We start from the raw sequence: 23,068 nt of genomic DNA, 5'->3' as shown, positions 1-23,068 counted from the left end.
TGGGAGAGCAGGCAGGGGTTGGGGGAAACTTGTGGCACAGCTCCCCCACACAGTATGTGGGAGCAGGGATTGCCTCCCTGCTGGGCAGTAGCCAGTGAGTAGGGGCTGTTTTTAAAGCACCAGGAACTGGGGTGGGCAGGGGATGGGGCCTGGCAGGGGTTCCCCCATTTTCCCCTGCCCTCTCCTCCAGCCCCACCACCCCCACCCCTTGCTTACCAGCATGGAGTCCTGGTCCAGCTCCCTGCTGTAGCCGGTGGGGACTGCCCGAATCGCTGAAGCTCTCCAACTTGATTCAGACCATTTAATTGGTCCCCTGATCCGACTGAGATTTGGAGATGCAGCCACCAAAAACTGGCAGAATCTCCTCAGAATCGAATCAGCACCCGAAGCTTTGCACAGCCCTACTGGCAGAGAAAAGGGAGGAAGTACTAAAGACTATCTGGTGCTTTGGGAGGGCCCTGGGGAAGGGGGTATACAGAGAACTAACAACTGTTTATGTTAAACCAGGAGGAGCCCTGGGGGACTGAGTATGCCTAAGAGAACAGTGTATGATGGCCCATGGAGGGCTTGGGGCATGGGTGCACCCCAAGGACCAAGCACTGTTTGAGAGCCCAATACAGGTCTGGTTTTGGGGTTTTTTTTCCTCTGCTCATTTTGGTAATAACATTTGGTGGACTAGGAGGGTACAGAGGCTGCACAGCAGAATACCCAGTACCTTGTGATTTTCTATGCATTTTTTCTGTCTCTGATTTTCTATTTCTTTTGTTGATTTTGGAGCAGGAGGCAGGCAAAAAGCCCTCTTTAGGTGGAAGGTGTGGGAGAAGGTCAGAGCCCAGACAGCCAGCGCCCTGACTAAATCAAGGCAGGCCAGAACCCAACAGGGGCTGAACACTGCCTGATAGAGAAGGGCAGATCCTGGCACTGCCCAGTCAGACCTGTGACCAGGGGAAGGGTAGGGGGAAGTAAAGCACCTACAGCCCAGGCATGGATTACTGTTTGAGAAGGCTGCCTTAGGTATCTCAATTATAACACCAAGACATAGCAGGAAGCTGGGTGCCATCTACTAGGGGGCACCCAGCTGCCCCTGGAGGTGCACCCTGTTACACCAGGTCATTAACATCATTTTCCTTTTAACTAATGCAATAGGAACAAACTTCAAAAATCATACATATTTTCCGACTACACTGAACTACAGTTTCCAAATGGAGAATTAATAGTGCTTATAGAGGAACATTTTCTAATCCATGCAGCCTATCAAATCAAAATTCATTTCCAGAACAGCTTGTCAGAAAATTATATTAAATAGTTATTTTGTTGCTTGTTCTTTTCATAAGTAATAACATTTCACATCAGTCTAATTTCTAAGTCTTTCCATCTTTGAGAGCTGTTAATATGCGCTGCTTAATTCTTTAGACACACTCCAGGTTTTTGGGGGTGACAAAGCACAATGGTATTATATTTGAAGCCTAATCATAGTCTGTTTCCAAAGTGAGGTTTTGAGATTTCGCTCTTATAATTCAGGCAGAGTATATTGGAAATGTTTTAGACTGCTTTCGTTTTCAGAGGCTCCCAGAACAAATGCCCTATCAGTCAGTATTTAACACGAAGAAGGATTTAATTCCTACCCAGAGTCTCTTTTACCAGCTTACATGCACCTGGATTTATATAAAATTGAGGCTGTTAAGATTGGGTGGTGCCCACAGCTCCATAAATTAACTTCCGCCCGTATTAATATTTAACACATTTCATACCAACTAGATTCAGTAGGTCATGGGTACTTCTGTTCTTGTGTGCCTGCCTCAGGTTAAGGCCTTGACTAAACTTTCCAGAAGCTTCTAAGGGCAGAGTTACCATATGGCATTATATAAGCTGTTTAAATTCATGTAATCATTTGTTAAATGCTTTTAAGGTATTGAAAAACTATAGCATAAACAAATGCCAAGGCAACACTTGCTTTTTCCAAGCAAGGCCCCTTAAAAACTGAAATGGAGTCCACTTAATTGCTGCCATCTTTGGATTTGGGGGGGGGGGGCACAATTTGCAGATAAGAATATTTATAAGGCTTCTGGCAGGTGTTTTGTTAAAAATGCAATGGGATGTGAACTACAGCTGTGGGATCAGACCCCAATCACACCACATTGCCAATGCAGGGGGAGCACAGGATCCTGCACTAGCAAGCCGGGTGCTCAGTGCCCCCATGGCTGGGAGCCCTGGTCATCTGACGGGAGCTCCCAGCCACAGGAGCACATGGAGCCCTTGGGGCTGGCCATGTTTGTGATGTGATGGGAGCCAGCCACAAAAGCTATTATACACTTCTGTTTAATAACTTTGTGGCTTATTCTATTTGATCACATTATTAAATTGAGCAAGTGTGGCAGGGTTACTACTTAAAAGACACCAACTGGTTAATCCTGTCTTACACATAACGTCTGTCAGGGGTCTAAGAAATGCCACAAGCTTCACTGTTGCTGTCCAGCCTTCCACTCAGTCTAGCCCTCTACAGATAAAGGCTGCCATGGTTATAGTAATCACCTTCAGATGCAGTCTGTTTTGCAATTAATTCATCCAAGCATTGCTTCTTTTTGCTCTTCTCTGAGGTGTGTCTCCTTACACCTGTTTGTTACAACTCTCTTTTGCCAGAAATTCAATTTAGTAGGTGTCAGGAGATTGCAACATTTTCTGGTAAAATATGGTCACTCATTATGAATGTATTTTTTGGTTGAACTAGATCTTTAGTGGAAGGCATTGACTACCTGTAAGCAATACTTCCCTTCCCAAGGAATCACAGTGGCTTGGAGAATTTACTTGAAGCAGGAGCTAAACGCGAGCTGGTTCACATGGAACTCTTAAGAAGAGTTTGACTGCCACATTTTCCAGATGTTTACTTATAGCAAGTGTGGGGTTTAATCTTAGATCCAGGGGATTATTTGTTAGATGTATATGCTGCCCTTCTGAATAGGCTCAGGGAAGCTTACAATAAAAGAATAGACACAGAATAAAACACTACAATAAGAACAAGTAAACTGTCCCCCCTTCCAACCTTAAAACAGCCTGTTAAAAAAAAAAAGTACCCCACGTTACCTGCTTCCACAAATTCTAACCTCTATCCCCGACTGCCCCCAACCAAAGTCACATGTGCTACCTGTATAAAAAAAAAAAGACAACAGCAGTTCTTTTTAAATCCACGTACTCCCTAACAGATAGATATCTGCACCTAAATTACTTAATTAGCTCTCCTGGCTTGGGACAGAAGTAACGCAACTCAGTATCAGTGATTGGGCAAGGATCCAGGTTTGCTCTTTTAAAGGAGAAAAATCCAGAGATGCTTTTTTAAAGGCAAAAGATGTGGGAAATGGTGGGTTTCCCCTTGCAGGCTGGCAGTTCCAGCCTGCAAGGGTCAGGAAGACGGTGGTCAAGTTGGGGGCATAATGTACACGTGCACACGTACGCATGCACGTGGCCACCAGGCAGCCTGGAGAGCAGCTCCTGCAGGTAAGTCGGGGCTGAAGGGGAGCAGGAATTGAAGCCCCCATAGTGAGGGATAGAGGGAGAAAAGGAGCAAGTTGGGTGGGGCTGGGGCTGCTGCCCAGCCCAGGCAATGCTCGGGGCTGGAATGTGCAGTCACAGGGCCCAGGCAGGGAGCAGGACGGAGATGTGGGTGGCTCATTGCAGGGGATAGGGGGCACGTGACCCCCAGATTTGTGCATGGGGCAGATGTGGGCTATGTGCCTCAAGCTCAGACTCCCTGCCCTGCTGCCATCCCCTTGGGGCCTCTGCAGCCCTGCAGGTGGGACTCAGCATGGCAAGGCAGAATGGGGCTGGGCAGGGAAGCTCAATCCTGCTGCTGCAAGCCCAGTGCTGCCATGGGGAGGCACCCCATTTACCTGGCAGCAGCACAAGGCACAACTAACTCCATGCCACCACCCCTGCTGCTGGTGGGTGGGCAGGGGGCACCTCACCATGGCAGTGTCAGGCCTATGCTGGCAGCACTGAGCCTGGAACCTCCCTGCTCTGCCCTGCCACAACATGTCCCACCTGCTGGGCTGTGAAGGCCCTGTGGGGAGGGCAGCAGGGTGGGGAGCCCTAAGCCCACAGCCTGCACCCCTCCATGGGCTCCACTCTAGTTGTGCTGCCCCTGGGGGAGGGGAAGCCAGGCTTCATGCTCCACTCCACCACAGCAGCTGCTGTCTCCTGCAGGCAGTGACCAGGTCTTGGGTGCTGCTCTGTGGTGCAGGGGGCTGCACACTATAGCCCTGGCAGTGGGGCCTCCTCCATCCAGCAGAGCTGGGAGGGCACCTTGCTGTGAGTGGGCAGTGATAGATTTTGGCATTAATCAGAAAATTCATGAATTTTAAACAGAGGAAACCAGGATCCCTCATGATCAGAAACTGGTTCAAATATGTAACTGAAAAGAAGTTCAGTGCTCTTAAACCACTTTCAAAATAGCTGAAACCAGTTTGAGATATACCTGGATGGATGTAGTATCAGACTTAACTGATTTAGGTTAAATTGGTTTATTGAACTTCTGTCCCAGATCCCCTCCACATTCAAGCTGTCTGCTCCAGCCAAGAAGGGAAGCAGGCTCTAGCACCCCTTGGCTTAGGGCACAGGCCACTGCAGACATGTGGCTACATTTCTGGAATCAAAAGTGAATGTCTGTTCACTTGCTTAAAATCGGTTCCATCTACACATGCTCCCTACTTGAGAGCACGGAGGCAGAAAGAGATCTTGGAGTCATTATTGACTCCAAGATGAACATGGGCCAACAATGCGAGGCCATGGTTGGCAGGGCTAACCGGACCTTATCGTGCATCCACAGGTGCATCTCGAGTAGAGCCAAGGAGGTGATCCTCCCCCTCTACGCAACACTGGTCAGGCCACAGCTGGAGTATTGTGTCCAGTTCTGTGCGCCCCATTTCAGGAGGGATGTGGACAACATGGAGAGGGTCCAGAGGAGGGCCACCCGCATGATCTGGGGACAACAGGGCAGACCCTACAGTGAGAGACTGCGGGACCTGAACCTGTTCAGCCTCCACAAGAGAAGGCTGAGGGGGGACCTGGTGACCGTCTATAAACTCACTAGGGGGGACCAGAAGGGTTTGGGGGAGACGCTGTTTCCCCTAGCGCCCGCTGGCATAACAAGGAGTAATGGGCACAAGTTGATGGAGAGGAGGTATAGATTGGACATCCGCAAAAACTACTTCACAGTTAGGGCGGCTAGGAGCTGGAACCAACTTCCAAGGGAAGTGGTGCTGGCCCCTACCCTGGGGGTCTTTAAGAAGAGGCTGGATGCCTACCTGGCTGGACTCATTTGAGTCCCTTTTTTGTTTTGGGGTTTTGTTGTTCTCCTGCCCTGGCGGGGGGTCGGGCTAGAAGATCTACTAGGTCCCTTCCGACCCTAAATCTATGAAACTATGTCAGACTAACCCGTGAAAATTGATTCAGCTTCTGGGTTTTTGACCATCTGTACTTAGTTAGCCCCTGTGATTGTGTACTTCTGCTGGAGAGAGAGAATGGCTTGAAGGAAGAAAAGGATAACAGGACATAGACCTACAAGAGCAGGTGAATAAAGCTGGGAGAAGTGCTGTCAAACCCTATTAAAAAAATAACCCTTCTGGCAGCAGCAACATTTGATTTTTCTCCTCTAAATGTAAACAATTCTTTTAAACTACTAAGAAAAAAAAAAGCAGGTAGGGAAATTGGAGACGTCACTGAATCATTCTGTGCATTATACAACATCATTCACCAGAGGGCTTTGTACACAGAGATAGGAGACAAAGATAGCTTAGCCTATGCACCAACAATATTCATACCAAGAAATGAATTAGAGGGTTTGTCACACTGGCTACACTAACTTAACACTATTAAGTCATCAATATGTAGCCACACATTTGCATTTTTGTATCACAGCTACAGCTCCTAGAGAAAGCCCTTTCAAATTTGCTGTACAGCAAATTTGCAAGTTATAGATTAAAATCTAGACAGCCTTACATCATAACACACAGTTAGTGGCAATTTATTTTAAATTACTATTATTCTTATTTTCAGCTAAACCAAATTTTTTTAATCAGTCACTATCCCTGAAAAGTGATGTAAACTCTTCAAGTTTGATCACAAAATTCTAACACAATTTATACCTTGATCAAATACACTGAATGTAAGAGAACAGAAATGCAGCTGAACAGGATACATAAAACTTCTTCAGGGTAGTGTCGTTTACACAGCTGGCCCAATATAAAACCTAAGGACAAGGTTCTCCATAGAAAGCTGGAAATAATGGAAGCTGAAAGTGAAAGCATAATAGAAAGATACATCTGCTTCCATTTGAATTTCTCCAGAAAGAATCCCAGCAGCCTGATTCACCTAAGGCAATTTACTGTCTCCAACAGAAAAGCTTATGAGACGCAGGAAAAAAGAAAACTCAGATGATCCAGGAGCATTGATGAGTCACAGGAGGTGTCTCAAGGGCTGCATATTTTGGATACCCTCTCTCCTCCCACTTTGGACATCACAGGTATCTGTGAAGAAAGGAGCTCTTTCCATGCAGGAGTTAGAATTCTGATCCTTAAAAGTACATGCAGTGAGAGCCCAGTACAGGTATGTTTCCTGATCACACTCACAGGCAGCCTGCTCTTGACCATACTGACACCCACCTGTTTCTCTGCCAGCAGCCATACATCCATTGGCAGGGTCACCTTGCAGCTACACAACAGCACCCCAGAAGAGGATGCAGGAGATGCAATGCAGCTATGGTTGAACAAAATAGAACACTTGTTTTCCTGCATTTTGTGCACATCAGCCCCCTTCCCGTCTCCCCTCATAAACACCCCCTTTTCTCCTTATCCCTTGATTGTAATGGAAACTGACAGTCCCTTGCTGCATTTGCCAGATTCCAAGGACAAGATGTTACACCACATTAAGTTTTCTAATCACAGCCTTCATCCATAAATTAATTGGAAATATATTCTTCTTGCCATACAGAAAGCTGAAGACATTTAAATAAAAATGTAGCTGTTATACTGACAGGCCGTGTTTCTATACTGACAGGCAGCATTGACGTGAGTGTTGATGCGCTTCATCATCCTCTCGCAAATTGTTACAAAATTATTGGCTAGAAGCAATTGTTTTTCAACATGATAGCTGTCTGAAATATATTACTGGAACTGAATTGCTGTACAAGCTATGGTAACAGATTTCCTGTAAGAGCACAGTTCTTACGCTTCACTGTTAAATTCCTTACCACAAGGTAAACTTCGCAAAAAGGCATACAGCAAACAACCAGGCAGCCCGTTTTCCTGCTATGACAGGCACAGAAGGGGGGGGGGTCATAAAACAGCCCATCTTACCAACACATCAGGCAACTTTGCTACATCTATCTACAGCTATTTTATTTTCAAATCTACCTTTGGAATTGAAGTACTACAAAAATGAAGGAAAAAACCTGTGCCTAGGAAGAATGGAAGGAAAGAGGCAAAGCAGATGGATATGATGGGGGTTAACAGGTTAAAACTGTAACCCTCCATAAAATAATTGTGTTCTCATGCTTTTACAACAGGGAGAAATGATAGGCTAAGGCAAATGTGTAGGAGAAGCAGTTTCCATACTTTAACACAGTGGATCTTCAACTCATTAGAGTCAAGGTACCACCTGCCTTAGAAAAATGTCAGCTCTTAGCTTTCACTTGTTTTTTTAAGCACAGAAACATAATAGAGCAATTCTGTTGCAAAGATCTCAGACTACCAGTCAGAATGGTTTGACACTATATTCCTATTTGAAACCTCTGGGTTTATAGTGCAAATTATGCACAGACACTTGCACACCTATCACTGCTGATGTTAGGCACCTTTAAAAGGACCTCACAGCACTCCAGGGTGCTGTGATGCTCCAACTGAGAACCACTGCATTAAGAGTTCCCAGAATAAATAAAATGACCCTTTCATTATGATAGAACTCAGTACTTGTGGTAGTAGCATGATGGTGGTGAAGAAAGTCTCTCTTCATCCCTCAAGCAGGGTTAAAGGGGAAAAAAGGATACTATTATTCACTACACAGAAAATTTAGCTGGGACTTGCATGCTACATCACCAGAATCAGGCGAAATACTACTGGGGCCAGGGGGGGAGGAACAGTATTACACAATTTTGGAGAAATACAAATTACATGGCTAAATAAATGCTGTACTGGAGGGGTTGTTCTGAGCATGCTGGAAATGTGATGCTCAGTCATTTTATGGGAAGGACAATTTATTGATTCAAAAACAAAAGTGTGGGTGTTAAACAATGAAATAAAACAGCTACTACAACCAGATGATCCCATAGGGTAATTCAGGACTGGAGCCAGATCTCAGCCACATTGAAACTGGAAGAGATTGCAGAGGAGATGCAATGCAAAAGGCTAGCCAACAAGATCAACTGTCATATTCTATACCCCCATTGCAGAGGTGGAGGTTGGGCTTCATACAAGGAGAATCCTTGAACATATACCCTTCTTGGTAAATCTCCAGGGCATGGTCCTTTTTAAAAAAAAAAAAAAGAACAATGCACAGATCTAGAAAAAGTTTCAAAAACACATTAGTTTGGTAGCTCCTTTAAGACACTAAAAATCAAGAAAAAACAAATTTAGAGACAGTACCAGAAGCCACCCTTGTCCTTTCTTAACCCACACTGAAGGGCAGCAGCCACAGCTCCTTGAAAGCAAAACAAGTAAGTAGTCAGGGAATTTTTTCCCAGAGCTATAACAACCTGGAGTGACTGTCAAACCCACACAATTTGCATTGGTGACAACCAACAAAACAAGCAATGAAAAAGGCAACATTTAAAATAGAACCTGTGCAGTAATTATTATTTTCAGTATTGACTGCATGCAGAATATATTCTGATGGTATTTTTGTACCTTACTGCTTATTGTCACCACAATGTCTGGAGAAATATGCAGTCAAATGTGTTAGCAATTCAACTGTAAATGATCCAGTACAATTCCCCAAAATACCACCATCCCCAAACCACTATTTGTAATGACAGAAAATACGTTCTGACTGGCTGTAAAAGAACTATCAAGTAATGACCAATATTTATTCCCCATCCCAAATGTTTGACAAATTTTCCTGTCATCTAGGACTTCTTGTGACCCCAAAGTTACAATTAGGTTTTGGAAAACGTAAGCCAGAAGAGAAAAAAACATCAATTATTCTAAAAGCAAAAACACTCATTTTTAAGCTTAAGAAGATGGCCTGCAAAGAGTAGGTTTTTCACTTCCTATGACACAGTAAAATAGAACTTTTTTTTTCTTTAAATCAGTTGAAGGCAAAATTTGAAAATTTAAAAACCCATGGTAATAATCAGGAGAATCAGATTTGGTCCTTTTTGGTCAAGTTACTAGAGGCCTTAAAATTTACAATGCTACCTAAAACTTCAGCTGAAGATGCAACTGAATTAGAAGTTTTTTCTACCACACCTTCCTCAAAACTGTCAGTCACTAAAGTTACAGTCAGTTTAAAAACAATTAAACAGAATAGGGACTAAAGAGTTTTTAGTCCCACTCTTTAATTCTCCCTTATTCAATTTGTTTGGAGTCTCCATTTCTAGTCTTAAATCAGTATCCATGTTGAAAATAGTTCCTCTCTTGAAAAAGCTATTAATGTCCTAAAATACAAGAAAAAAGGCCTACATCCCAAATCTTCAAACCATTTTTTCAGGCTGCAGAGAAAAGCCTACATATTTCACTGATACTGTAAAAGCACTGCAGGTAGATAAGTCAGTAGTTTTTCCTATCATTAGTTTTTGGGTCCTGTATTTAAGTTCAGCACTACATGCATCCTGCTACACTGTGGAGAATCCAACATTAGAAGTGGCTGAAATTGTGCTACCTCTCTTCAGTAATACAGGACAGTCCTGCTAAGTTACAGCTGAAAGGACTGGCAGTAATATTTGAGACTCATACTATAGATCCACATTTTAGAGGGGAGGAATGGAGGCTGGTTGATTTGCTCCTTGCTACACAGCTAGTTCTGTGAGCAGTTAGGATTACACTTCAGAATTTATCAGCTTCCAAGATCCGTGATCTGCCCACTATATTGTGTGTCAGCTCAGTATCTATGCTTTTTTGCATCTCTTCACACACCAGCAGACTGCAAATTGTTCTTTTTCTTTCCAAACTCTTATTCCAGTTTTGACTCAAGTGGAGGAAAATTAGGTTGGTTTTCAACCACAGTACTTCAGCTACTCACTTTGCAAAGCTTGAACGGGTGGCTAAATACCATCTTTTATTGCATCCCATCTCAACAGGTTAGGAATCCCCCCAAATAAACAGAAAAAAGAGAACCCATAAAGTTATCCCAGCAGCACAGAAAAAAATTCAACACTATAGAAAAAATAAGTTGCATGAAGCACAGGAAAATCCATGGTTTCAGAAAAGGAAAACTGTCTAGCTACAGAGTTCTGCAAATCCCCATAACGAACCATTTATCAAGTCTTGGAATAATGTAGTTCAGCTGTGGGCATTAGATGCAGATCCTACCACTGAGGCAATGGTACCCTGTCCCCCTTTCCCCCCCACTCCCTAACCTTCCTTCAGTTCCACTCCACTTACTGTCTCCTACCAAATGCTTAGAGATGTGTTGTGCTTTGCTTTTTAAAGCAAAAAGCACCTAGCTGGCACCATGTTATGACTGATAGACATATATGGCTAGATAGCTAGAACTGCACTAGTAGGAACTGTTTTTTAATGTGTTACATACAATCTTACTAGAACTTCTCTAGAGCTGCCACATTAACTTACAAAGGTAGGACTACTGGATCATTCACAATGTTGTGAGCTTTCCTATTTGCACCTCTTTATCAAGAGCACTACATTTCTTAGTATCATGAGGAAGTTAAACCCAATAATAGACTTGTTGGCAGGGCTCTGGACATATATTGGACTGAAGTAGTGAGAATAACTAGCCATCCAACTGTAATAAAAAACTCTGACTTTTGACTGATCGGATCTTTCAAATTAAAAGAGTATAGAGATGTATTAGGCCAAGGGGGGTGTCTTTCTTGGAAGACTGGGGAATGTGACACAGCCTATATTCCACCCTCTATCTTCTAAAAAAAATGTGGCCTTACAACTAATTTTGCTTATGGAGGGATGAGAAGTCACAAGGACTATATACAAATTGCCTTGTCAAACTAGCACACTTTTTAGAAGCGGGAAGAGATTTCTTCTGCAGATGGAAAGAATAATGAGGTGGTGGTTATAAACATGGATAGGATGGGTGATAAACTATCCATTATACACAGGGTACATACACTAGTTTATAAAGATGGGAAGAGGCGAGTTTCAACTGGGAGGCTGGAGCACCCAAGAAACTCCTTTAAGAATTTTGGAAGCTAAACTTCCTCCCAATAACGGTGATCCTGCAAGGGTGGGAGAAATAAAGAGAAGGACTGTTCAAAGCTGAAGCATCACAACATCCCAATATCCCTTTTCACCCACCAGGTTTGTTTCTCTACAGAAAAGTTCAGTCTTGGATTCTAGTGCCTTACTACAACCTACAGACAGTTGACCAGAGTATCTAAATCGCTTCACTCAAAGGCTCCAAACTTTCAAGGATTTTCTCATACCCCCTCCTCACCCATGTGGAATGCTTTGAGGGTAAAAATGTCAAGGACCACTGGCCTAAAGAATACATGGAATCTTCTGTGTAAGATGCTGAACAGGTATCTGCCTGGGATGGCTTAACAACTGGCAATCCTGCACCTATGCCTCAGGCTGAACCAAATGACTACTGAGACACCTACCAATTCTATGATTTTACAAAGACACTGATCTTATCAAATGTCAAGACAAGCCATCAGGACTCAGAGAACCGAGTTTGTTCTTCAACCCTGTGAGAAATACCTTGTAAGAATATCACACCCCTAAAGTGCTGCTGCTCTGCTGAACAGTTAGAAGAAAGGTGTACAGAATCCCTGAATCTCAGCCACTTCTTTGGCTCTCTCTGATGATTCTATTCAGACAGAAAAGCAAAAACCCATAATCTATTATTTAACTGCATAAAGCTATACAGCACAACTACATTACTGTTTTAGCAAAAATGAAACAAAAAGACTCAGAAATGGTACTAAAATGATAGGAAAAGAAAGATGGTTCTCCAAAATACTACGCAACTGGAAAGAAAGTGAGAGCAGCCACAGTTGCAAGCTTTGGACAGAAGTTTTAGCAGAAACCTAACAACTGCAATCAATATCCAAGGAAACTGGTATAAGCTGCATCATAACAGCTTACACCTGCATGATTCTGTAGCAATAGTGTAGCAAAAACAGCTACGACTTTAAACCTCTTTCATGCATGGTCAAGATTTGTCAGTTTAGCTCACCTGTACTGCTAGAAAAGATTGTAACAACTGCTGTGTATTCCTGAGCAGCAGCTACTCCTTCCCTTCTAAAGCAGCTAAGAAGTATGTTTATCCATACCCAGAGTAGCTTGGGCACATGCACGTGTGGAGTGATGGTTACTGTTTTTATAACCATTGAGAACCTAAGGAGCAGCATAAGACTATATTAAGTAGGGACCTGCAATGGCAATTCCATGAATAGTAACTAGACTAATGGGCTCAAGTTGATATATGCTCCTCCTCCATCCCCCACCTCGTTCCCACCACAAATGCTTTTTAGAGCAGCTTTGGTGTAACATTGAGTGGGTTAAGAAAATCATCATGTGTTTCCAATTAAAGCAGCAAGATATTGAAGGTAAAAAGTATGGCACAAACCTGGAAACCAACATCTTTTGCCTACAGAAGTACTGCAGTCAAGACTCTTTATGTTCCACATAGTACCACAGAACCAAAAGTACGCAGGAAACATTTATTTGTTCTATCACCATGAAGTTCCTGTGCTCCCAACACCCATTCAAACAGTTGTGGCTCAATATCTGAAAATACTTATTGACATGTTAAAGAATGATTTTGACATGGAGGTGGTTCTTCTCACTGTACTCTCCAAAGAGGTCAATTCCCATGATGCTGTGAACAGTGCAGGCCAGCAAGTAGAGAGCTCCTGGCTGGTTCCAGCTGCTCATCTCCAAAGACTTTGGTTGTTCTGTTATCTCCCGATTGCCCAATTTTCCAGTTGACTGTTCAGGTTCCTCTTACTCCCTGGCTGAAAGCTGGACTCTATATCTAGTTCCCTGGATTCCTGCTGCCTGACTCCACAGGACAACAGAAGACGTATGCACTGTAATCCAAGTAACCAAAATAACTTTTGTTTATGATGAGTATCTTCACTTGGGGAAAAAGATGTAGATTTTACAAGAGCTCTGACCATGTTAGTTATCTGGATATAAAAATCCTAGTGGTGACATGGCACAGGATGGTTTCTTCTTGACATTTCTCACTGAGGCATGTTCTAGAGGGGAAATCAGTCTGCTGACTGAGGAAAGCTGGACAGCAAAAGGCAACTGCAAAATAAGAAAGTAGGCACCTGCCTATGACAACGATGATTTCTGAAGCCTCTTGGGAAAAATATCAAATTCTGTTATTGTGACATCTGTAGGGTCTTGAAAGAAGCAGTGAAATAAGTCACTTCAGAGAATTACCTTCAGGCTCTCTCTCTAGTTGGGCACAACTCCATCTCCTATCTAACCCTGCTCACTATAAACACAAGAATCTGTATAGTTTTAAAACATCTATAATGGCAGCTGGGATTCTGGAACCCAATTTCTTGGCATGGGCTGAGCTCCACAACAACTTATTTAGCTACTAGATTCCCAAAGTACACAAATGCAAACTTACTTGCATTGTCACCAGCAATGTCCTTCAAACCTGGACCCAGAGTGCATAATTTCGGTCCATGGATTCTGAAGAGTACTCGTGGAACACCAAGCAGCATTACAGCAAATTGGAGATGTGGCTACCCTTGCAGGAATGCCACTATTAAAATGGACCGAGATTACTATACAAGCAGAATGCTCATTTTGTACCAGTACAATGCTTTAGTAGTCTTTTTTTTTTTTTTTTTTTAAAACGCCCCTTTTTTAAAAAAAAAAAGGTTCTTTTTTTTCCCGTCAAATTTTTTTTAAGTTTTTTTTTTTTTTTTTAAACAAGTGGGCCTTTCAAAAAAAAAAATTAAAAAAAAATATTGTGCTTTGTACTTGGCTGATTAAGATAAGCTAACAAGACTGAAAGCAAACTTACAGTAGGCATGAAATTAAGTAGCTTGCTCTCACACACACACAAACACAAACAAAATGACAAGCTTACCTCCGTTCTTAATGGAGGCCTGCTCAGAATACAAAAAACCCTTGAATCTTTTTTGCAATTAAAAAGGTAGCTTGAATTATTAGCAACCCAAGATGCTACCCAAAGTGCAATAAACTCCTCACCACCATTTTTTTCTCTGGCCAAAAGAATAAAGTTGGGCATAAAAGTGTTCAAAGTACCTGCAGTATTCTCAGCTAGACTGACATACAGGAATTTATCTGCCATATTACATCCTCAATATTTTAAAACCCTGATCCCTTTTACAATCCCATAACAACAAACAAAAGTCAATTTACTAGTAGGGATTTTACTTATCAAGCTTTTGGATGGCCACATTAATTATAATTTCATCTGATCATGCTTAAATATTTTGGTAGGGATAATACAAGGAGAAATACCAGATGCCAGTATTTTATTTTTAAAGACCTTTTGGTTAATTCTCAATAGATAATTCAAGTGAATGTCATTTAAAAAAATGAAGTTAGAGGGTAATAATCTAATGTATATTCGTTTTGTAAAAGATAGCAGCAGTTATTTTTAACACATGAAATTCCAGTCATTCTATATATGCACAGTACTATACTTCTTTTGGTAATACAGGGACACAATTTAATGATTTTCTTTGCATTTGTTTTTACAAGAGTCAGATGCCAGAAAAACAGAACATTCAGTTAATTGATTTAAAAAAATCATGTACGTTTACAACATCAGAAGAATTAAGACGAAATATAAACCTTTGCTACTTACAGTTGTTCTATACAGATTAACCAAATCACAAATCTGTCACAATATAAACGTTTAATTGTTACAATATAATGAATAAGAACATACAGAAAATGATTTTTACAAAATTTTCCTTTATGTTTTTCTTTTAAACTTACTATTAACTAAATTAGCTATGCAGGACTTTTGGGGTACATAACTAAGAAGGCACCAACAGTACAAAGCAAATACAAAGCAGTTTGAGTATTTTCTTAAGAGTGCTCTACACTGATACAACACAAGAAAAGGCAACAATAGTAAGTAAACCAGCTGCAACCTTTAAAAATTTGTTCTGGATTTACAAATATAATCCAACTTTTAAATTCTTCCCAACTTTTTATTTAGTTTTGATCATAGCACATGCTACAAGAATCATTGTATGCTTCACTTTACTAATGTGCACTTTTCACTAATTTAGTGTCTTGTATTTCAATTAACTAAACCATTTTAAAGCACATATGAATTTAAAACTTATGTAAAAGGATTGTTCAGACTTTTTAAACCACTGCATTTACAAAAATATTTTCCCTAAAATCTGGGATTGCTTGAAGACATTGCTGTACAAATATAAAAGTACTATGCAAGGGACCAGAGTTGTCTGTATTTGCATGTATACCTGGGAATATATTTATACCATATCACTGAGCTATAACTGAGCTGTAACAGCAATCAATAAAATTTAAAAATATCAATAACTAATGCACTAAATAAACTACACTAACATAGGCAAATATATATTAATAAAGTTTCAATCTATGGTACAGTTGCTCAGCAGACAACCTCTGACATGGTATAAACATACTGTAGCATATTATGGTGGGCAGCAACAACAGATCCCTCCCCCCAGTTAACTGATAATAACCAGACTTGACTCCATTTTATTTGGGCACTGCTGAGTTATGTAATCATAGTGAACTCCTGAAAGCAAATAGTGCACTACTCTGCTCACCCCGTGTAGTGTATTAAACTTTTAGGGAGTATGTTGCCAAAGTCTCAAAACAATTTTCTTGTATTACGGGTTTGCATATTTGCATTTTTCTTTATCTATAAAGGTTGGAATGTTTTTGACAGTCATCTGTTTACATTCCTTATAACCAAAAAAATCTTTATACTATTAATAAACACATCACATCCAAAACAATGCGCCTTTCAGTTCTCTGCTACTCTAAGGGAATTTCCAGAAATATAACCTAAATAATACACACATTAAAAAATAAAATCAGATGTAGTTAGGAAAAAAGTCACATAACACAATGTTATTGTAGGCACCTTCCTTTTGAATATTCTCCAATCTGATAAAAATCATGCTTCTGCAGTTCAAACATCTATGAGTTCAACTCAAAAGTATTTAATGATTGCAGGAAAAGACCATGATGAATGCAGATAGTGGTTTCATGCCCGTCTGACTCAGCAAGGATGGTTAAGGAAGAAAGAAGCTGCAAAGCACCAGGTGTTAGTAAAGCAAACCCACGGCTTCGCATTTAGAAGAGATGCTAATTCAAGAGTTAGTTCATTTAAAAAACAAACACAGAAAGAGCAAAAACCACCCCCCAGCAAATAAAACTAGTATTCAAAAGATGAACAGGGAAAGGGGAGCATGAAATGAGCTGCCAAAGCTCTTCCTTAATAAATTAAAAGTTGAGGTGTTATAAACTAAAAGTTTCAGTAACAGTCATCTTCTCTATTCTTGCTAAATTAATTCCTGTAGTAACCATGATGATGCAGGGGCAGAGAATCTAGAAATAGTTCAGCTTCTTAAAGCGGAGAGAAAAGCATTTTGGTAAAGATATGATATGTAGAAAAGTAAAGAGAAATTTCTACACTAGTATCAACAGTCAAGTGCAGTATTGTAGAAAAAGTTGTTAGCATAGGTACTATACCACAATCCAACCATCGCCCGTGCAGTGTTTTGAGAATGTTCTTAATGTATGTTCTATGTAACAAAACATTCATGGGACCACAGGATCTTCCCAATAGAAAATGCCCTTTAAGAATTAACACTTATTTATTAAAAATTAGTTTTGGCAGGCTAACACAAACTATAAATAAAGAAAAAAAATTTAGAACTTTATATCCTGTAAGCACCCTTATGTACTGAGAGTTTAAGGTAATGGCTTTCTAAATTTCCTTGAAAAGCAGACTAAGAAGTACTATGAGGAAGCCTGGGATAATTAACCAGCAAGCATCCTTGTATACTAACTACAGTAGCAAACTGAACCTGATTTCCATTCAAACACATTATTCAAGAGGAAACCAAAAACTAATTTTTAACGTTAATGTGAAGATATAAGATTTAAATTTATTTCCATGAATTACAAGTGCATTTTGTTCATATTAGCAGGCAGTCTTTATACAATCCATTCTTCACTGCTGCCAAAATAAAATGAGAAAAAGACAGCAGAGATATGAAAAAAGCTAAAAATAGAACTATTTTCCTAAGTTATTTGTTGAATAGCATTTCAGTTGAACACAACTCAGAGGTAACAATAGATTTTTTTTTTCAATCATAGGCATGTGGCACTTAGACAATCATCTTTGCACAGAAAGCTTTAACAGTCATGCGAGGGCACAGTAATTATTTTAAACAAGGCAAATTTCTCACCACAGAGAGCAGTGGGGAAAGAAAAGGAGGCACTGCACTGGAACATAACACCTAGTAAACTCCACATTATACAATTTCAGTAACAAATACTTGAAAAGATCATTAAAAGGTATACAGTTTTAAACATGATTTAGTGCTAGCTTTGTTTGGTTGTCCTAACTCAGCATTATCAGAAAAGTTTGATAGTACTTGACTACAGAACAGTATTTCATGTCACGAGCTCATGGAGACTTGATTACAAATCACTACAGTGTAAGTTGCAAGAAATGAACTTGAGAGGCTGACATGCTGTAGGAGCAAAAGTAAATCCAAACTTTCTTATTTAAAGATGCAGTGTTCCTCTTTGCAAAAACCCTGAAGGTTAGTGATTCAATTCAGGTATTATAAAAACTAAATCACCCTCATTTGAAGTGTTTCATTGGTATATAGTAGGTAGACTGAGTTTAGTAACATCACATTTTGGTTTCTCTGCTTACTAATGCATACTGTTGGCCTCTCTCAGAGTAAGGCATTCACAATTAAGTAATGATGTCATTGTGTTCTTTGTTGATCTTTCACCACACAGTGAAAAGCTCCAAGTCTGTGAGCTGCCACTCATTCTTTTTGCATAAATCTTGTAAACACTACATAGAGTATGAACTTTGGAAGTACTGTAACTCCAAAACGGTCAAAGTAGCAATGATCTTTTAGAAATGTTAGGAGGGAGGGGGCAGGAAGTGTAGGATTCCCCCCCCCACCCCAACCCAATAAATGGGAAAAATGTCCTAGATGCGTAGATGAATTCTGTTAAGCTGGGTTCCTACATATCCATTATATGCTGTACATAAAATGTTGTAGGCAGCATAAGACACTTAAACAAGTGCATAAGCAAGATTAATGTGAACATGACCTATGCTGCAATCTGTAGCACACTGGTATATATTTACGTAAATCCTTATTGTGAGTAAACTGTTAATGTTTAAAGGACAAGTGCAAAAACATCTGGGATGTCACTGACTTAAAGTGCCCTGAATAATAGCTTTCCCTAAAAAATGTCAGCGACTTCAGTAAAATCAGAAAAACACAGTTCATGGTGTAAACTTCTTATGGGTTTATGAGTTATCTGCTTGGTTAATAATCCAATAGTGAAAGGAACTACTGCATCTTTCAAATCAGAAAGCAAGCAGTTAAATGTGATCAGCAGTAGGTGCACTTATAGTACAGCACTGCAACAGGTCAACAATGGGTATTACGCATAGGAGTGTCAACAACAGTTCTTCAGGCTTAAAAACTCACTGAAAGCATAAAAAGCCAAAACTACCAGAAACTGCCCTCCTGAATGGCTCAAAGGAGTTAGTGGATAAGCTGAGATAGGCCACAAGACATGACCAAGGATAAAGAACTGGGAAGAGGAACAGCAACGTTTGAGCATGCCCAGTCCTTTAAGTCCTTGTCCTACAAAAAAAAAGAGCAAAGAACAGGTTTTAACGAAGGCATTTTTAGCAAATTTTAATTGAAAAGTTACTCATATTTCTGCACCTCAGGTATCAGTTTAGACTGACAGCTTGCAGCTCCCCATAAGATTCAAAGGCAGCAACACCAATGTTCGCAAGATCTTTAAATCCCACCTAGTTCTCCCACGTTCTACTGAAGCTTTCCTGATATTCAGAGTGGCTCAAGGAGCAAGTTTTCAGAAGTACTGGTGTTAAGCTAACTTGCTATCCATCGGCAACAAACCAAAAGACACCAGAGGGATTTCCCAGGTGAATAAAAAAAAAAAGATGCATCAATCCAGACTGCTAGAATCCGATTACTGGTCCTAAAACAGGATGTGGAAGAAACTGGACAGAAACCCGTCCTTAAGACATAATATGGGGTGGGCATAATATGGCCCACAGGCTGGACTCAGCCTGTCAAATGATTCTATCCAACCCAGTGCTGCTCCTCTGAAGGAGAACTGTATCCAACCCCCAGCTGCCCTGGATTTCAGTGCCTCTCACCCTTCTCTCTTCACCTAGCCTGGCCTGGCCTGCCTCCTAGCCTCCAGTGTATGCTCCAAGGTGGGGGGCACTGGGCTCCTGGCCAGATTTCTGCCCAAGGCTGTCTGCACACAGCTACAACACTGTAGCCATTTGCAGACCATACAGCTTGACCCCTGGCAAGCTGAAGCTCAAGTAAGGTTCTCTCCACTGGTGAGGGAACTGGTGCAGGGGGAAGACAGCAAGGAGCTGCAGGTTATCTAGGCTCTCCTAGACTGGAGCCTGGTAGGGGCACAGGCATCACTAACATGGTGTGGCACCATGTTCCCATATGCTTCAGTCACGCCAGCTGTACTCATGTGGCCTGAAGTAGCATGTGGGAACCCAGAGTAGCAATGGTCTGGCCCAGCCACATGCTGGGGACTCAGGGCAGGGGAGGGGGGTGCAGGGAGAAGTGGGGGAAAACAGTGCAACACTGGCCCGGCCCAGATAACCTGCCGCTCCTGGTCCTGTTTTGCCTGCACCCCTCCTACCCAGCCCCAAATCCCCAGCATGTGGCCAAGCCGGGCTGGTGTCACGCTGTGTTCCTGCATGCTGCCTTGGGCCACATGGGTGCAAGTCCTGCCTGAACTGGCTGCATGCCAAGGACTCGGGGTGGGGTGAGCAATTATTTGGGCTCGGGGGCCACTTAGGGAGTTTTAGTGAGCTGTCATGGGCCGGGTCAGCACCCATTGCCCCTCTCATTCCCCCCCCCATAACAGCTCACCGAAACTCCCTAAGTAGCCCTCCAGCCCAAATAATTGTCCACCCCTGCCTTAAAATGTCAGTCAACTAGTGATGCTAAATAGCTCTGCAATACTTGGTTAAAGGTATCTACAGTGTCCACTAGGTAGAAGAAAGCTACCCAATACAAAAATCAACTGCATATTAGCATTAAAACAACTTAAAAAAAAAACAAATGCCAAGAGCCATATACTACAAGTATTTTCTGCTTCTCATCTTGCTTAATAGAATCAGCCACTTATTAACATAAGAATCTGAAAATACATTATAAATACAACCTTCCTTACCCTCTGGCAATTAAGAATCAAGCCTACATTGGTCTGGCACTGCTGTATAGCTAGACTGATGTACAATAACCTGTGTCTACAGAGCATGTGCAGTAAGTGTCTGCAAGGGCTTTTTACTTTGCCACCACTTATTAGAATTAAAAGTGCTCTGGCAGATGTGATTTTAGTAAGCTGGGGACACTGCACAACCACACTGCATGTCCATGCAATCTGTTCCACTAGTTATTGCCTTGGTGGATTCTCTTAGCACTTGCTGGATGATCCTTTGCATATAACCTTCCTCAAAAATGTCACACATAGAGATGTCATCAGGTGACTTATCCAAAAGCAAAGCTGCTTCCTGTATAGTGGCAAACTAAATACTCTGAAGTTCATTTTCTTGGGGATATAAGAATTTCAGCTACTTTCACTCAGCATGCCAACATTAGGGTCCAGATTCAAGCCAGAAGTTTTGAATCTCAAGGAGAGAAACTTGAGACTCAAATCAAGGCTACACAGATAACAACAGGACTAGGTTCATAAAATTATATTGAACCATTGTTATCACTTTTCAGCAGACTTATTGAAAAGGAAGCAAAAAGTAACCACCTCGCCGTCGCTGGCTCCAACATCTACTACAAAACAAGCAATTTCATGTTAAGACTGGGAATGAACCTAAAAGTGGGAAACTACATCTAGCTGGAAGCACCCTGCTCCTCTGAAGGAGACAACTTCAAAAAAATGTCCAAGGGAACAGAGTATTACTATGCAGTTTAATTCAATTACTGAGGACTGGCCTTCACATTCAAAATATAATATTCAAATAATTGTGAGAGGTTGACCAGTTGATTATTTTTGGTACATCTGACTACCCCAGGTGTATCAGACTAAGCTAATTAAAAACAGCTTTATGTCAGCCAACTTCACTCTTTGCTACTATGTTCAAACATAATAAGGTTTACTAGTAAAGACAAGTTTTCAATGATCGACTCTCTCAGGTAGCTAGTTTTGAGCAATAACAATTTCTTCCAAGTTTAAGGCATTATTAAACTGCTGTCCACCAAACAGGTATTCCTGCTGACATTACCATTCCTCCTCTTTCCCCAAGTTTGAGATGGTCTACTAGTGGTGTCTTCCACCAAACGTTTCCTCACAACTAGAGACCTCAGCATCTGACACTGGTGCTGGTTTTACAATTTTCCTCTGAGCTGCTTAATTAACATCATTCCACTGTCTGGATTTCCCATTGTCTCAATACTGTTATATTTCAGTGCACTTCTCATAGACAGCCTTCAGAAACTAGCCATTTTGTTTATGTGAAGTGTAAGGCCAACAAGTTGGCTGCAAAACTCAGCAAGATAAAGTTTTTGATTTTTTTAATTTGTTTCCCTATGAGAAAACATTTTAATTCAATTCTTTCTATAGAAGCACAGATATATATTGCGAGTTATAGACTCCTTCTGACACAGTTAGTAACAGAAATGGGAGTTTGACATCATCTTGGTACCATAAATCTAAAATTTTCCTGGTGTTGATACCTGGTTTTCATGGTAGGAGCTGCAGCCTGTTCAGTCTACTGTTAAAAATTTAGATGCTAACCATGTAAATACAGTGAAAACAAGTCAACATTAAAAGAACAGATTTCAATATTAACTGCTGTAAATTTCATATTACGTAACTGAATATTCAAGCTGGTGACTGTGGAGGAAGTTACCTTGGTTTGACCATAACAGTCTATATTTCCACAAGTCTCTTCACTGACTTAATTTTTGTTGTTGTTGTGAATTTAGCATTCATGAAAAGGCACTGGATCACCACCCTGGAAATTGAAATCCTATTTTCAGTGCAGATAGAGCACTGGTTGTGGCAGACCAATAAAGTTTCCATGCACTGTTGTGCTAACTTGCTTAACCTTAACCTGTAGAGACTCTCTTGAGATATGAATAGTGGATGGCAGGGAAGGGGTTGGGCCTTGCTGCTGTAACAAGAATTGGGCAACTCATGGCTCCTCCACTGTCTGACCCGGCACACCAACATCCTATGAGTCAAGGTTGCAGGTGTTTTTGGCACTCTGCCCAAAAACCCTGCTGTCCCCTGGTGTACAGGCTCAGTAAATAGGTTGTTTTGCTGAGACTGCCAGAAAGGATGCCAGTTGTAATGGACAGCTGGAAAACCATACTGAGATAAGCTAATTTAAACAGACCACAAAAACAAAACCAACTGTCTGGAACATCTTCAAATGTCTGATGCAGGGTAAATTTTTCTGTCACTTCTATTCCTATAAAAAGGAACTAAACCCTCACTCAGTGAACTATTTAGCAATACTTTAAACCAGGGGTGTCCAACCTTTTTGAGTGTGGGGCCGGATCATGAACTTTTTATCACCCAGTGGGCCGGTGAGCCATATTCAAAGATCTCACAGGAAGTGGTATCACATCAGGAAGTGATGTCACGTGACC

At 41.3% G+C, this 23,068-nt stretch overlaps 1 protein-coding gene across 1 annotated transcript in view; it reads right to left on the bottom strand.

Annotated features, from left to right (window-relative positions):
- Positions 1 to 15,017: 15,017 nt before the first annotated feature.
- MAPK1 (mitogen-activated protein kinase 1) overlaps positions 15,018 to 23,068 on the bottom strand; it is a 57,349-nt gene continuing 49,298 nt past the window's right edge. The window contains exon 9 of the mRNA XM_019506951.1: positions 15,018 to 19,036. The gene's annotated coding sequence lies outside the window, so the exon portion shown is untranslated. The remainder of the gene's footprint in view (positions 19,037 to 23,068) is intronic.

The sequence above is a fragment of the Gavialis gangeticus genome, unplaced genomic scaffold, assembly GCF_001723915.1.
Source record: "Gavialis gangeticus isolate Ggan-Ray unplaced genomic scaffold, GavGan_comp1, whole genome shotgun sequence".
Classification (NCBI taxonomy): domain Eukaryota; kingdom Metazoa; phylum Chordata; order Crocodylia; family Gavialidae; genus Gavialis; species Gavialis gangeticus.
Note: the sequence above shows the minus strand (reverse complement) of the source record. Positions and strands in the feature narration are given on the sequence as shown.